At 40.3% G+C, this 17,999-nt stretch overlaps 1 protein-coding gene across 1 annotated transcript in view; it reads left to right on the plus strand.

Moving 5' to 3' along the window:
* The first annotated feature begins 7,520 nt into the window (after positions 1-7,520).
* MAP3K2 (mitogen-activated protein kinase kinase kinase 2) overlaps positions 7,521-17,999 on the plus strand; it is a 51,887-nt gene continuing 41,408 nt past the window's right edge. Inside the window, exon 1 of the mRNA XM_080346369.1 lies at positions 7,521-7,886. The gene's annotated coding sequence lies outside the window, so the exon portion shown is untranslated. The remainder of the gene's footprint in view (positions 7,887-17,999) is intronic.

Here is a 17,999-nt window from a genome sequence, read left to right on the forward strand (position 1 = left end):
CATTTGCACACTTGCTGATAATCTTGCCTTGTGATTTGGGTTTACTCTTCTCAGCAATATAATTTTTTTTGCTCAAACAGAACTACATTGAGTGTCTGGATTTTTGTTGGTTTATATTTAAAACTTGAAGGGCTGTACATAGTATATCTCTGAAAACACTTGCTGCCCTGAAAACATCCAGTCTCTTCAGAAGGGAAGATGTAAAAGACAAATTCTCCATCTGCACAAGCATTGACTAATGAAAAATCCCAGTCAGAAGTGAATTTTAAAAAGACTTATTTTGAAGTGAAGGGGGTAGAGAGGGAATGTTTCAGTTCTGTATGAATTTTGAGATAAGGTAATTTAGATTTCTGTTACTATTAGTTGCATCAGTAAGCTTTTAGGTAGCTGTTAACTCCACACTATTTCTGCTTGGCCACACACTGAGTGTTCAACATTTATTTTAAAGACTAAGTAAAGTAGGTATTTCTCTGAAAATAATTAAAAATAAGGCAGAATATTGTTATTGATGTTTCAAACTAATATGGCATATCGTATTGGGAATGTTGTGAACTGTTTGCAGATATAACGGCATAATAGATTTAAGCTGATTGTAACTGAAATTTTATAATAGAATAATCAGATAATAAGCTTTAACATACAGAGATGGAAAACTGTATAGATTCAACAATTTAACATACAAAATCTTGAAGGAAAAGCTGTGGTGTATATTGCAGTGCTTTCTGCAGCATGCTGTACTGTTAAAAGAAAACATGGAATCCTTAGTTTACCAGTTAAAACACTTTCTATCCATAACATGTTGTCTTACAATGGTAACACAATTTTGTTCATCAGTGTCTCTAAAATAGGTGTGATTCTTTGATCAATGCAGATATTCCATTTAAGAAACAGAAATCTTGCAATGTATCCCTTTGAGAGTCTATATTTGTCATTACTCAGTTTTTAAATTGACTGTAAGGAAATATTCCCATGTCTGATAACTTTAATCAACATTTAAAAAATAAGTGATTTGTTCTAACAACTGGAATTTGTGGAATCAAGTTGCTGCTATAGAAGCAACTGTTTTAGTACTTCATTTAGTACTTGATTGTAAGAGTCTTTGCCAGTTTGTTCTCTGCAAAGATGTTTGACTTACGTGTTTTTCATTAAAATATGGGAATTTACATAGATACATGAAAATCATTTTTTCATGGAAATCTGAATGCCAGTTTTGTGGGGAAAAAGGGGTCTGAGCCAAAGCACGTTCTCCTCCTGATATATCCTTTTCCTTAGAAACTGGGTGGTCATTTATGTCTTTTTGAGAAATTTGTACAGAGGTAAAAATCAGCTTTTTTCAAACCTGTTTTGCAAGATATATATTGATTATTGCAAATACTAGTTCAGGGTACACAGCAAGAGAATTCCTGGAAGAAAATGCACCTGTTAGGTGACTAACTCTAGAAGCCTAGCCCATTGCATTTAAGTGAAATTACTTAGTTTGTTAAGAGGTTATTTCTACATTCTTAACATCTTTCTGTGGAAGAAAGTTAAACATGAACAGGCTTGAGACTTGTGGAATTTACTTTATTTTCATGTTTGACTGTGAGCTTCTATGAAATGCATGGGCTGTAGATTTGATGTGAAATGGAAGTAATTTGATAAAACTAAGTTACTTTTGTGATATCCCTGAGCTGTTCTCTACAGCATAAATTTGGTAATAACTATTTTATACTGTTGCTATTTTATACTGTTACTATTTCCTCTTTGCTGGAGTCTGAATATTCATAAAGAGGGGAAGTTTATACAAAATGATGGTGAAAGGCCTCACTCATCTCATTGAAATGGAACATTAGAAAGGTGAGCATTCTCCTGTGTGGGAGATGTGTTCAGTCTGCAATTAATAAACGCCTCCACAAGTCAGAATTATAACAAACCTTTCCACTTACAGAGAATACAAGGAACTTTTATTTGACCTTGTGTTCTTCAACTTCCAGCAAAGCAATGAATGTATTAAGGAGACCTAAGCCAGTTCTTCAGAAGAGGCTTTTTTCCCTGGCAAAAAGTTGAAACAGCCAGCATATGTGGAACCATAATGTGCTGCAGCTTAGTGCAGTGGGAGAGTATGCTCAGAATACTCTAGTGGTAAGTATGGTGTAAGAATACAGAAAATACATCCTCAAAAAGAGAAGGGAAAACATCATTGTCTTCTGTTTTGTGTAGGGTTGGTTTGTTTATTTGTTTTCCCAGTAATCATACTAATGCCCCCCATGTGTTGAGGCTTACTGTGCCCAATACTAAAATGTTTATCACATTATGTTAGATATTAGGATAGTAAATCCTTTACTGGAATAGTGCAATAGTTTTGCAATGATCACAGCCTCTCTTTATTTTTCTTTTTTTTTTTTTTTTCCTTCTTTTTATTTTTTTTCCCTTCTTGCACTAGGGAGAACATGAGGTTTAATTCTCAGAACAGAGGGTTTATTTTGGTCTTTGGTCCATTTTTATGCAGATTAAAATTACTGTTACAGCTCTGCAGCATTTTGCAGAAATGCAGTGTTATGTCAGCTGGCAGCATGAATGTTTCAGTTTTCTGCTGTTAGCCTCGCAGATAGTATCAGCTGTAGCAAAGCTCTTCCTACGCTGTTAACAGCCCTCGATCAAAGGACATTGAGAGGTTAAAAAAAAATGGGTGTGGTAACAAAACATCCTTGACCTGTGTAAGATTTAGGTATCTGAAGTTCAGAGAACAGGGCTTGATTTTATTTTATTTATTTATTTTACAAGGGAGGTGAATGCAACCATGGGAAAAGGGCTGAGGAACCTTAGGAGGAATCAAGGAGATTTATTGATCAAACACTGAAACTTAAATGTTTGCTGCACTGTACAGTTGTAATAAGCAAAGAGAAGAATGTTAGAACAATGTTACATTTACCATTCTATTAGAAATCTATTTTCAGGTGCTTTAACATTTACCTCTAGCTAAACCTGTACCTATTCTGCCTACTCCTTAGCAGATACTCATTTGATTGATAAATAGGTGCTTATCAACTGCAACTTTGCTCCACTGTCTGGTCTTATATCTGAATATGTTGTAGAACTTTATGGTTATGAAAGCTGTGTAGTTCCATGAAGAGGAATTTTTATCAACTGTACTTGCCTGATGTTTTACAGATACTCTTTGTGTTAAGCAGAATATTGATTATTTGGGGTATTTATTTAGTTTAAAATGAAGTTTGATTATTCAGGGGTTTTATTTAGTGTAAAATGACATCTGTTTTGTAAAAAATCTTCATTCTTTAAAGGTCAACAGTCATCATGTTTGGTAGAGGGAATAGAGACTGTGCAGTGTCATTCTGCAGTCAGGTGCATTGCCTGCCTTAAGATGTAAATGAACAAATACAAGGCAACAGTTGCTTCTTACAAGCTTTTGTGCCTGTGTTTAGTCTTCTGAATGGTCGTATAGAATATCCTGTATAATCTTTAAGAAAGCATGCTATTTGCCAGGTAGTGTAATTTCATATACTTCTAATTAGTATCTCCCAGTTTACTCTTGCCATCTCAAATAGCAGACTTGTGTTAAATGGCTGAGTAATGTAGATATTAGGGGAATAGTTTTATTAGTAAGGTCAACAGTGCCTGTGTTCTGTATTCCTGAATAAGGCTGAGTCCTAACAGTTACTTCATAAAGTTCAATGATGGGCTGGAGCAGACAAACCTACCAGTGCCCAGTTTCTTTTATAGTGTGCTTTTTTTCTAGAGAAGCAGCTCCATACCTGAATGGCTACTGTATTTTTTCCCATACTTTGTTCTGTTTCAAGTACTCTAGACAAGTCAATGGCTGGCTGTTCTTTAGTATTTTGTTCTGGACCTGAACTTGAATGTCTTGGGTAGTGGGAATGCATCCTGAAATGCAAAATACTAAGTTATGATGGGAGATTCCAGTCTGGGTAAGAAGTACATTTGCTGTGAGGGAAGATGAAGTCTCTTATCAGAGAGATGAGCCTGTTTGAAATAGAATTACAAACAGGATAGTGGATTTTAGGGTTTTTTTTCTGTTTGTTGTTGTTGCTGTTGTTGTTGTGGGGTGTTTTTTTGTTTGTTTGGTTTTTACCCAAGTCTCTTAGTTTTAAAGTGTTTGTAGATAAAGGCTTACTTAGGTGTCATCTCTTAAAATTAAGTCTGTTTGGCTTCTTTTCTCATATTCCTATAGAAGTTTAATTTTTTTCCTGCTTTGGGGTGATAAAGGAATTGGTTGCTGTAACTGCTAACCGTAGCTTTATGTACTCTGAAAAATCTACTTTTTGCTTCAGATCTGTAAGTCTGGGGCGTTAGCTGGAAAGGTGTAGTGAATCTTCCAGCAGTGGTTAAGGGCTGTTCTCCCCCAGCTATTTGGTCTTCCTCTCTTTTGACATCAGCCTCGCAGTGATGGCACATTTGTATCAGGAGGAATTGGAACTACTGAGATGCAGGCACATTTTTCCTTCTGTTGTGGAAAGGCAGAGGAGCATAGCAGACAGAAGTAGCAAGGGCTTGAAATAAAACTGTTTGCTCAATGCATGTGACCTGGATTTAAATTTATGAACAGAATATTGGCCCACTTGCTGGTGAGGAAGGACTCTTGATCATCTTATGGCATCCTTGCGTCACAAAATGTACTCTACTGCTCTTCCCAGAAGAAGCCATTTTAACTGCCCTTATCTGCTCTGCCTCCAGCAGCTTGTTCCTTTGCCAGTTAACCCCTCTTTTGATAAAAACACTTATTTAATCACTTATTTAACTATATCCTTTTCTGGATGTAGTTCAAAACATGGTAACACGGTAAAATGGTGCCAGCTATAGGAAAGAGTGGTGGGGAGGCAAAGAAACTTGGGGAGGAAAAAGAGGTTGATGGCATGGCCATGAAAAGGTGCTGGTTTGTTCACATTTGAAGCGTTTAGAAGCTGTGCCTTTAGTGTTAACTAATACAGGCACTTGTTTGCCTCAAGCAATAACATCTAGAAGGTGAGAACCTCTTACTGCAATGAGGTATTGATTCTGGAATCCAGGGAGAGCCATACTGCCAGATTTCAGTCAATTGCTTGAGTAGACTATCCTAAGATGTGCTTACCCTATCATTTCCACCCCTGCTCCTCCCAAGTTCCATTGCCTGTATAGGTCTTGTACTGAATGCATAAATAACTAATATGCTTTATTGCAACTTCTGTAATCTATTTTTATACTCCTCTATATCGGGAATTACACTTTTCCTATGAGCTTTATTTTGCTTCAGTAGTGTGATACATCATCTTGGAACCATGCCCCTGGGTTTGGGCTGAGCTTAGTGTAAGCCAGCGTTGTAAGTGCTGGTCCCTGGTGTTGATATTTTTTATCTCAAAGTCAATATTTAGCTGTTTATCCTGCTCCTGATTCTGAAGATGCTCTGTTTTAGGGATTATGGCTCAGTAACGCTGATGCCTGTCAGAATGTACGTGACCTCTGCAAAGCACACTGGGGATGGTGCTCATAGTGCAGCAAGAGTGCTCGGTGCTGTGTGGGCTTTGTGCAGAAATACAAAGAGCCGCATGGGCAGAGGAATGTGGGATGATTTCCACAACCCTTCTAGCTTCTGTAGGGAGGGAACTCTAGCTTCAAAACCTGCTGTTCACTAACCCTTCCGCCATCAGTGAAATCCATTTGCAGGATGCTAAAACTGACAAATGGCCATGAACTGGAACATTAAGGCAAGGGAAACACTGGATGTGTTTTCAAAGCTGTGTAAGCAGCTGTGGCTCATTGATCTTGCTTGATGGTGCAGGAGTATCACACAATGTCAGCATTTTTCTTGGCTCACTATCATTTAGCAGAAAAGGTCACCTTTTAAACTTTCTAGTTATAGACTTTTCCATGACAAGTGTCTCACGAACACGGCTGACAATTTTGCCAACTGTGGAACAAAGAGTCTCAGCTTTGAGGGACAACTACATCTCCTTCATGTTGGCTCTGGAGTTCTTATTATGATTCAGAGCCTTGTAGCATTCTTGCATATGCTTCGTCAGTTGGTCTTCCTTTAGCATCCATCAATTTTTAAAAAAATATGACATGTTCTGCAGTGTATTTCAGTGGATGATCTCAAAGTACTCAGGTTGTGGGCCTTGATGTGCAAATTTTTAGTTTCATATGTGGTTCCCAGTGAAAGTTTACTTGCCCAGGTATGCAGATCAGGGTTTTGTCCCACTGAAGAGTTATCTATTTGAAAGAGCTTACCAGCGTAATTATATATGCATATAATAACGATAGAAGTCTTAAACTTCTGTTCAGGTAGGTTTTCCCCAGGTTTGCTTAGAGTGGCCAAAATAACCCCCCAACCCTTGCTTTAGATAGATATTGAGGGCTTGTCCAGGCTTTACAAACCTCTGATTGTCTTAAAGATTAAATGCCTCTGACCACAGGGCCAGAAAACAGCACGTGAGCCGCAGCTCAGTTGGGATTACCGTGCCGTGGAGTCTGGTGCAGTGGCACACATCACTGCTCCCTCGGTACGACTCTGAACATGTGTCACCTGTCAGCATGTCACAGGAGGGGCTTTGCTAAACACACACAGGTCATTTGTGAATCTTGTACACCACGGTTCCTGCCTGTAAACTTATTTTAAAATCTATACAAAGCAGATTGCCATGGTAGTACTTAAAATCATCTGCTACTTAGACTTTGAGGGCAGCGGTATCAGCTGTCGTGTTACATATTGGGGGGTGCTGCTTTGCTGATTGGAGGTGGTCCTGAAGAGAATGGTCAGCCTGGGCTGGGAAAATGTGCAACCTGAAGCCAGCAGAGTGCCATTTTGAAGTGTTCCAAAACGTGTGCGCCACCTGCTCATTGTGGGGACAAGGTGGCTTGTCCTGCTGCAGGACTGTCGCTCAGGGCTTGGCAGGGCAAGGGGCTTTTTGAAGTCAGCGGAGGAGACGCGATTGCAGCGAGCTGAACGTTCCCATCCTGCCCTCGAGTAACGAGAGGTCACACAAACGCAGAAAAGCAATGGGCTGGGCCACAAATGAAATCGCCTGACAAAAAACAGCGGCCGCTCCCCGCTGCGATGGCGCACAGCACGGAACTTCAGCAGGATTCCCGGGCGGAACGCAGCGCCGGGCCGTTTGCCCGCGACGGTGCTGCACAGGTGCGAGCGCGGGCAGCTACCGTGGCTCCGCCCGCGTCCCCCGGTACCGCAGCGCTTTTCCGCAGCTGCAGCGGGGAAGACGGGGCCGGCCGCCGTCCCAGGCCTCCTCGCGTCAGCCGGGCCGCCTAACGGAGGGCGCGCTTCGCGCCGCTGGCTCTCGCAGCGCCAGTTCCCGGCCCCACACACCAGGCGCGCGGGGGGCGCCCTGCGCACGCGCCCCGCAGACCACTTTCCCCGTCCTGCTTTTGCGCGTGCGCAGAGGCGGGCTGTTGTTCTCGCACCGCCCGCGCGTCGTGACGTCGGGCCGCGGTGACGTTTCGCGCTCCCTCTCCCGCCGCCGCCGCCGGCGCGGGCGACGTCACGAGTTTCGGCGGAGGGGGAGGCGGAGCTTTCGGTTGGCAGCAGAAGCGGCGGCCGCCGGCGCCTCACGCCTGACGGGACCCGCAGCCCCGGCCCGGTCCGGTCCGGCCCCGCCGCGGCGCCAGCGCTCCGGAGGCACCTTCCCCGCTCCCCTGCTCACGGGCCCGCCCCGGCGCGCGGCTCCCTCCGCGCCGGCCTCGGTGCCTCCTGTCACCCTCCCCGCCGTGCCCCGGCGCGGGCAGGCCCGGGCCCCTTCGCCCCCTCCTCCGGGGGGGTGGGCTCCTCTCCGGAATCCTGGCCGCTCCCTCCGCGCCGCCTGCCCAGCCGGGCCTGCGCCCGCCGCCGCCGGGCAGCGCGGGGGGTCCGTCGCGGCCGCCCGGCCTCCGCTGTGATACAGGTCTGCGCGGGCGGGGGGCTCTGGGGAAGCCGGGCGGGGGGCGGCCCTGGGCGGCCTGGATCCGCGCGTGTCTGTGGGGGGAGTGGGTTTGTCAGTGCGCCTTGGGGGGCGCCGTCGGTATGGGGGGCGCTTGGGGCAGCTTCGGCATCCGGAGGTTGCCCGGGCTCGGGGGAGCGCGACCCGCGCCGCTGGGAGCCGCCGGGACACCGGGCCCGTGCGGATGGAGCTGCGCGGCGGGATCGGTGTTTGAGGTGTTGGGAGGGGGAGACACACATCGTCTTATTTGCGCTACAGCTGCAGAATCTTAAGGTTTTTACGAGCTTTACAAATATTTATATGTCACTGTAAAGCTTCCTCTGGTTGCAGTACTGATGCTGTAGTCCCTCGTCTCTAAATTGATCTGCAGTGATGGCAGTGCCATGAATTGGGTATGTGGGTCAGATGCTGCGAGATATTTTTGTCGAGGGGGAAAAAAGTGAATGTTAGATTATTTTTCCCCTTGTTGCTTTTGAGGTGCATTGCAGCAACCCACGAGTTTGGTTTTTCTGGCTTCCTCTCTTGCTTCATAAATCTGGTTTGAGTTTTTGGCTGTGGAATTACCAAAGATCAAAGCATTAAATAAGCTGAACACTTCTAAGCGGTATTGTATCATGAAATGTCCTCCGAGAGGGTGGTAAAAGATAATAGAAGCCTGCTATCAAATAAAGGAGATTTCTAATCCATGCAGAAAATGTTTCTCAGCTACAACATTTATGTTCTTTAAACAATGCAGCACATTGCAGAATGTAAGAGGCCTTCAGAAATGTGTTGCTATGTATATTGCAAAGACATAGTATCTGCAGAATGAATGTCTACATGCTTGTCTTGCACAATGTCTTGGATTCTCTCGTGACGTAGCACTTATTAGCAGAATACCCTAGAAAGTGTTCTTTCCTATGGAGTTCCCTTATGGATAGCTTTAAGGGAACGGGCAGCGATGAGTTAGTACTTATGCTACACTGAAAAACCTTAGAAGAATTTTCTTGTGTTGGGTTTTTTTTTTTTTTCCCTGTACCCTATGACTAAACCTTTCACTGTCATTTGAAAATAACAGAAATACTGCATGAGGAAATTTTACTTTCATGTATGCCTTTGCGTACTGCGGCTCTGTAAATAGCTGCTTTCATCAGAAACATAGTCAAAAATGAGAACTTGCTATAATTCCTGTGTTCTTTACGTTTTGTCTTCCATCATGATTGCCACTGAAACGTATTGAACCCAAACATTGATTCAGATAACGAGGCTCTATATAATTAATTAGATTTTTTTTTTCAAGGTTTTATTGTAAAGCAGAATAGCAAAGTAACGTTTGTCAAACTGGCTTGTTGCTGGAGAAGAATCTGTGTACAGTTTGTCTTGATGTACTCAGTGTCAGTGGTTTACCTGACATTAACAGAAGACTACGGTGAAGAAAACAGATATTTCTCAATTGCTTGTCTTGGCTTGCTGAGATTTCTAAACTGTCAGATGACACTTTTTCTAAGGTAGCTGTGGTGGTTGGTCATCTTCAGAGCTTTTATAGTGTATGTGAGTAGGCAGGTGTCTGTGAGAAGTAGAATTTATTAACAGAGTGTAACAAGAGCATTATCTTGTTGTTTAATATCATGGTAGGGTTTTGTTTGTTTATGTTGATAAAACTCTAGATAATTTATGGTAAAAATAAATAACCTTTCAAATTTAGTCATAGATTCATCAGTCGTTCTTTGCTTCGGTTCTTAGGAAAGTCAGTCGATGAGCAGGCTGTGGAATTTACAGCCAGTGGAGGCTAAATGCAGAAGACTTAGTGTTTTATAATGAAGTTTTCTTCTAGAGAAAACAAGACAGTTGGTCATGCTCTAAATTCACCTTTATAGTTTTTACTTTACATTTTTTTCTTACAGTTGCCTAAAATACAGAGTTAATATTTTGGTACTCGTCAGAATTATTGTTTTTTAAAACCATATCATTAACAAGCATTTATGCAGAAGTTCTTGAAAAAAGCTCTGCATATTAGCAGTCTTAAGTTTAAAGTTTTTGTCTTTTATCTGTATTACTTTTAATGCAGGCTGACTTTTTACATCAGCAAACTAAGTCAAAAGTAATGAATAACAGCTGATTTATGTTTGTGACATTGTTCAGTGGTTCTCAAACTGAGCATTCTCTGAACTGAAATTAATGTTTTCTTATAAAATGCAATCTGAGAATGATAATAGAATGATTTCCTTCATTGATTCCCTCTCTCCTAGCAGACACAGCCAAAGGTGTTCTGATCTATTGAGAGGTACTAATCTGGTCTGGAGTAATTAACGTATTTTCTAATAATTCTCTTTTAGATCTCTGCTGTTAAGATTATCCTCTGTTTAGACTACTATTTGGAGAAAAATAAATGAATTATGAAAATATGACTGATCAATGTAATTAAGTACATGTTGTTACTTTTGCAGAGCTTATTTTCATATATATGACAAACTCATGTAAATAGTTATATTGACTAGTGACTCTTTCTAGGTTTAGGCTTTAAAAATCCTGAAGTAGAACTGACATGGTATTAAATTAAAAAAAAAAAAGTTCTATTAAGCACACTAATTTTTCTGTAGGAGAGAAAATTTTTATAAAAAAAATGAATCAGTACAGCCATTGTTATTTTAATATTCTGGTACTTGTAGTGCTTAGGGATAGGTCAAAATAGATTATGTATGCTATAATTGCACATTTATTTCAAAATAACGTTGTAAACATACAATTAGTGAGAACGTGTTCAGAATGTGGTGTGTTAGTCGTGATTCTCACTTCTGGATCTTAGCATGAGGTCTTGGTTTACTAATACAGTAATAATAACAAATGCAGCTTATGGCTGTATGTTAACCTAATTTATTAGACTAGACATGCTTGTTTGCAGTTTTTTGATTTTGATTTTTTTTTTTTTTTTTTTAGTATATTCACCTTAAATGTGTTTTTTGAGAAGGTGCAAAGGGTTTGGTGGCAATAAGTGAAGGAAAGATGGAGTTCTGTTAGGATATTGCACTGACTTCCCTCTGGGGTAACCACTACTCTAGAGACACTTGACCCACAGATGCACATATGGCATAGTTTAGAGCCCAGCTTAATGAGGTCATCTGAAGCTGGACTTGAGCAGAGCCAAAGCAGCGGTATCTGCAGTGTGCTTGAAAAACAGAGTGGAGAATTGGTAGTCGAGGGAAGCCTGTAGAGATGTGACTTTTTCCTGTCCGTTTGCAAAGTCTCTTACTTATGTTTACTTCTATATCTCAAATTATTACATATTTTTGAAATTATACCAGCAAACTGTAACTTAGTTTTTCACATGAAAATAATTTTCTTTAGGCAAAAGGTGTTTTTATGTGCTGTAGTTTTGTGTTCAGCCATTTTTCTTCTTTGAGTCTTCACTGCTTTTTCCTCAGTCAGTTCTCTTTCTGTATTTCAATTCAATATTTTATCAAGTTCTGGGGATTATCTGCAGTAGGAAAAGATGCTACTTTTGTGTTCCTGAGATGTTTTGTGCTAAGTATGCTAACAGTCTGACAACAGCAATGTAATAAAATTCAAGTGTTTCAGATGTTTATATTGCAAAGACTGTACTTTTGAAGTTCAGGTATAACACAGTTGTCATTTGGATAAATGAAGAAATGATAGATATATAAGAAGGGAAGGGACTTAATTAGGTCAGTCTCTACTCTGAGGCAGGAGCAAATACACTGAAATCATGGCTGACAGACATTTGTCTGATCTGTTCTTAAAAAACTCAAAAGAGGGGAATACCACACCCCTTTACTGGTCTATTTATAGCTAGTACATAGCTATCATTATAGTTAGGAGACTTTTCTTAATATTTAACTTAAGTCTCTGTTTTGGTGCTAGTCAAGCCAGTTAGTTCTTGTCCAACTATTATTACTCATGCAAGATTATGATTTCTGTAGTCTTTATACCAACTGTTTGCATACATGAAGACTGTTCCTCTATCTCTTTTTATTTCAGACTTCTCCTTACTAAACTGTGCAAACAGGCCTCTTCTTCACAAGTCATGTTTTCTCAAGACTTTTGGTGTCCTTAACTATCACTGGGCTCTGTATGATTTGTCTGTATCTTTTTTCAAAGTTCCTCGAAATCTTACAACAAACACATAATTAATTTACTGCGAGTTGCAGCAGAAGTGACATGACAGCCTTGTTAAAATGTTATTCTAGGGTGTGTATGTGAAGGTGTGGTTGGTTCTTGTGTGGTGGCTTTTGGCTCCTGCATTTGTTAACACTGGAGTTTGTGCTAGTGTTTGTTAAATCAGGTATCTTTTCATATATATGAGTTTGAGTTATCTTTCTGAAGAATAGAACACTACACTGTATTTATTTCAGGTTAGTTTCCTTATATTCAGGATTTCTAGATTTAACAGGATCGCTGTTCTACAAGTGATTCTGCAGCAAAATATGCAGTTTCTGCTCTTCCCAGCACATATAGTCCCTGTGGCTTTTGAACATGAGCCTGCTCTACAACAGGAAACTTGACTGAGAACAAGTTTTCCTAGGGTTAGATGCAGCTTCTATCAACAAAAATGTGTCTTTAGCAGTATACTTCGTACATGTTCTGCCTTTGAAATAAGTAATATTGCTAAGATAACTTCTGTCAGTGTAACTGTACCTGAACAAGCCTCTTGCCATTTTGAGATGTCATACAGTTCAATTACGTAGTAGAAGAAAGTCTTATCCTATAGGCATGCTTTATTGGAAGAATTGCAGAGCCAGCTATGAAGCAGATGTGTTCAACATGTTCACTGGCTGTACTCCATTTTATTTGACTTCTGTAAATTATTTTATCCATAATTTTTGTGGCTAGATCGCAGATGTGACAAATTGTATGATTCTTTCAGTAGTGCTGCCTTCACAAAAAAATGAAACAGACACCAATAATGATTATTAAAGAAGACTTTTAGTTTCTTGCATGAAGAATATAATAGAATACTGGGTTGGAAGGGGTCCCAAGAATCATCTGGTCCAACCTTTCCTGGTAAAAGCATGGTCTAGACAAGATAGCCCAACACCCTGTCTAGCTGAATCTTGAAGGTGTCCAATGTTGGAGAATCCACTGCTTCCCTGGGGAGATTATTCCAATGGCTGACTGTTCCCATTGTGAAAAATTTTCCTCTTGTGTCCAATCGGAATCTCCCCAGGATTGACTTGTACCCATTGCCCTGTGTCTTCTCCATGTGACTCCTTGTAAAAAGGGAATCTCCGTCTTCCATGTAGCCACCCTTTAAATACTGGAACACTGTAATAAGGGCTCCCCTCGGCCTTCTTTTCTCAAGGCTGAACAAGCCCAGTTCTCTCAGAGTTTCCCCATACAGCAACTTCTCAGTCCTTTGATCATCTTTGTGGCCCTTCTCTGGACCCTCTTCAGCCTGTCCACATTGTTTTCATGTAGTGGAGACCAAAACTGAACACAGTATTCCACGTGTGGCCTTACAAGTGCTGAGTGGGTTGAGGACGTCTTTATCTCTGCTGGTGATGCCCTTGCTAATGCTGCCCAGCATGCCTTTCGCTTTCTTTGCTGCAGCAGCACACTGGTCACTCACATTGAGCTTGTTGTCCATCAGGACCCCCAGGTCCCTTTCCACAGAGCTGCTCCCCAGCTGGGTAGATCCTAGCCTGTGCTGCTTTCCTGGATTATGTTTTCTGAGGTGCCAAGGTCTTACACCTTGTCCTTGTTGAACTTCATAAAGTTCTTGTTAGCCCACGTTTCCAGTCTATTCAGGTCATCCTGCAGGATGGCTTTCCCTTCTGCAGTGTTCACTTCCCCACTCAGTTTGGTGTCATCAGCAAATTTCATCAGGGTACGCTTCATTCCATCATCCAGATCACTTATGAAGATGTTAAAATGTGTTGAGCCCCATATCAATCCCTGGGGAACCCCACTCGTGGCAGGCTGCCAGCTTGAAGAGGAGCCATTTACCACCACACTCTGGGTACAACCTTCATCCAGTTCCCTATCCACAAAATTATTTTAAAATTTAGACAAGAGAGTTGTGTAAATACCAGCAGTTTGAATGCCATGTTACCAAAATGATAACAATGGGAACTATAGTCTCACCTTTGAGAAAAGATTTGAAAACTGGAAATCATCTGGATCAAACTGTTGTTTGAATTAAAAAAAAAAAAAAAAAAAAGATAACTCAAATACTGACACAAGCAGTAATTAAGCTTCTGAAGCTTTTGAAGAAGACATTCTATTGAAGAGCATGATAATTGTCACCCTGAATATTAGCTGCTGAAAACTGATTGCTAAAGCTCAACCTGTATTTGATTGTTGTTTGTCACACTGACTGTGTATTTTTAGCAGTGCCACAAATACTGTAACTTCAGTGTGAGGATTCTTATAAAAAAATACAAGAAATGGCAAACCTTCAGACCCTTTTCTTTTTTTCTCTTTTGTGTATGTGTGTGTGTAATGTCTTGATGATAACTGAATGGGTAGAAAGTAAAAAGAAAAGAGTTTATTGTGCTATTGGAGCCAGTGAGTGCAGTAACTTCTGGCAGGGATGAGGTGGATAGCGTAATGAATGACTTTAAGCTGCTGCAGCAAGTTCCTTTAGAGAATATCTATTAAGACTCTCTGTGATATTGACGCTATCATGAATACCAAATGAGACTTTCAAATGAAAATGGTTTTGGTGAAGTGGCTGACAAGTTTTAGGTAAAATCTTAATCTGTAATGAAATCAGACAAAACATAATCCAATATTCTTCCTCCAGTGGTAAGCATGAATGCTTACAGAAGAGTGAGAACAGGACTTGCATATATAATACGTAGCTTGAATATTCTTCAATCCCTAACTATTTTCAGTAAAGTTGTGTTCTAAATCTGATCTAGTTTCTCTGTAGCTAGTAACATTTGGATTTTTATCCCTCCTTGTGCCAACACTGGCTATGTCTGTCATATGCTTTCTGTATTTTAACTGATTTATTCATGCAAAGGTCTCTTTTTTCCTCTGCTTTGTCTACAAGAAAGCCTTTGGTGAGACTTTTCCAGCACTGGAAATGAAAGTAGACCATGATACTGAGTTCAATTCTTATTACACATGCTCAGAATGTACCAAGAGATTTGAAAGTGAGGATCTCTTACTGGAACAGCCATATCTACACTTTCCTGCTCTGTCATAATTGTCCATATGTCCGTTATTTCTGGTTTATTTGTTACAGGTCACCATTAACTGTTTACAGTTTCCTGGAATCCCTGCGTTACACATGCCATATTTTAAAAAGATCCAAATATGTGCAGTGGCCAAGAGGGTTTGTTCCAGCATGAGTTCTTGTTCCTTTCCTTGTGTTGGTGCAGTAGAAGTGTGAGATCAGTTAGATAGGCTGATGGTTAGTTAAAACATAAAATATTTTTTTTCAGCTGGATCATCTGTTTGCTCTCTATCTCCTACTCGTCTTTGAGGCTCATCTGGAAAGCAGCAGTTACTGTGGACAAGCAGGACCACTCCCTTAATAGAAATGCAACCTTAGCAGTGGAACTGTGGTCTTAATGATGATGGTTAGCTGTGAGCATGTGCATAGTAATCTGTTCTCTGGAACTTTTGAGTCTGTAGTTAGTTTACCTTATTAGCTGTATTTATGAGGATTCTTCCATTTTTATCACTTGAAGGAAAAGTATAATTGTATAGTGTTGTAGAATGTCACAGTAATGATTTGGTACCTAATGCTAAGGGATGTGCTATGGGAAATGCAAGAAAGAAACCTTATGAGGATACATGTGTTTGTGTCTTTGCATGTGATTCTTGAATGTTGTGACAAAGCTAGGTTTTTATTGTTGCATTTTGGATTAAATATTATTATGAGGGACTGATTGATTTTTTTTCTACTTTACGGGAAGCTTAAGGTTATTACCAAAACACAAAGTGAAAAAGAGCTTCTATACTTGGTAGCTTAGCAATATCATAATGTATTGGCCTATGTGTGTTATCCAGTTTAAAAACAGTGCCTATTGAATATGGATAACAACTTACAATTTTGTCTGTTTAGACCTGCTCAGTGAGACCTGCTGGCTACAAAAATGATGCACAATCATATCATACACGTGGTTAAAAAAAAGTTTGGATTTTGTATATCTTAAATATTCTGTGTTAGTGTATTATGAGATCCTTTTGCATTTTATGTTGCTATTATTTGGGATAGAAATAATGGAAGAAATGTCTGACTGAATGTACAGAGTTAATTTGAGTTACAATGGGGAGAGAGCACATGGGGTTTTGAACTAGAAAGACTGCAGTGCAAGCAGGGAAAGGCATTTTAGGTAGAAGCTCCATGTGACGGTGTGTTAATGTGGTAGGAAAACTCGTTGGCAAGGTAGTGAAGAAGATGAGAAAAATCAGTTATATTGTACTCTGGATTTCATCATTGTTGCACTGCTTTATGTAGTGTACAGGAAGAACTGTGCTCTGAGGAATGAATAAGATGACATATAGTGAAGGCTGTTAACTGAGGATTCCTCCTTGATTTGTTGCAAAATGTGGAAGATGGTATAGCAAATGAGACTGAGATGTCTTCACAGTCAAGACATGAAAATGTCCTAAGAGAATTCGGTTCTGTCCTTGCTGGTGTCACAGCAAGATAGCAGCCAGATCATGTTAATCAGAAATGTTCATATGTATTGTATTCAGGTTTTTTGGTACTTGATTTGAAGTGATAGTAGTGTGATATGCAGATGTGATTAAAACTCACAACTGTGAAATCACTGAGTTTTGCTCTGAGTGGAAGATGTTGACAAATGTCATGGTTACATTGAAGAAAACACAGAGTTTCTCAGTTTTAGCACCTTAAGATAGACAGTGAAACTGGCTGTAGAAATGGAGAGTGGGTTTATTTTTCTGGCTTATTTTGCCAAATAGTTGTCTTTCAACCCCTCATGGTCATTGAACTGGAAGATGAACCGAAAGGAAAGAGCTAGTTACTGGAGTTTAAGGATGTGCTTTCTTCTGTACGTTCTCAAAAGCAGAATCTGACTGAGTTGTACGTAATTGCTCTCATACGTTAAGTGAAATGTTCCATTTGTTTACAGTAGTCAGTTACTGCTGGAAGCCTGCTTCTTGCTCATATACTTTATTTTTGCTTAAAGATAAATGTGCATAGATTGTAAGTGGTTTGTGATAGGTTTACTTTTCTAGTGAATGGTTACTCCTAAAAATTCATTTGTCACTGGTTGTGGCACGGTCTTCCATTCTTAAGGTTGTGATGATTACAAGAATCACCAATACCAGTAGTGCTGGTAAGAGTAAGATTGCTTACTGTGTACCATTAGTTCTTTGGTTTAACTGGTGATCTTGAATTCTGTCAAAAGGAAGAGAGAGATACTATATTCTTCTAAGGTATATGCTATGGACTGTCTGTGATACAAAAAAAAACCCAAACAAACAACTCCTCCTGTGCCATCTTGAATAGGTGAAATGCAGTTTTATTTGTAGTGGGGAATGGTTTTCATTGTAACGCCTTTAGCTGATATTCACAAATATTTTGACTTGCCAGTTATAAGTTTGGAGTAAAACTTACATTGATGCCACTTGTAGCAGCTTCAGAAGGGGCCTCCAAACGACAGCAGCAGGTGCTCACCTGGGAGCACTGCTGAAATTTTTAGGAGAAACAGAAGGACCTAAGTCCGATTATAACACTTAATGTAGTGCATGTTTCATGAGATTGTATGGATTAAAATTTCATACACCTGTTTTGTTTGGGAAGCCTTTTATGGGGCTACTCATTCCACGTAAGATAGTAAATTAGGAAAAAGTTAAGAACATCACAGAAGTGTTTTACTCTGTGTGGTTGTGGGCACTATAATGTTATCTTAATATACTGACTAAGCCTTAAACGTTTTTATGTTGTGAATAACATTCATCAGTTTGTGTAGCATATAACTTAGTTCATGGTAAGGAATTTGTTCTTCCTAGTGTTGTGATGCTCTAAGATGTTCCACCACGGTGGTGGTGATAAATTTCCAAGGCTCCAGAGTGGTTTGGAGGCAGTGATGCAGTTATTTGTAGCCCAGTGAACTGTGTTTATTACTTTTTAACATACTTTTGTGAGAAAATCTGGTC

Source organism: Nesoenas mayeri (genome assembly GCF_963082525.1).
Source record: "Nesoenas mayeri genome assembly, chromosome: 6".
Classification (NCBI taxonomy): Eukaryota; Metazoa; Chordata; class Aves; order Columbiformes; family Columbidae; genus Nesoenas; species Nesoenas mayeri.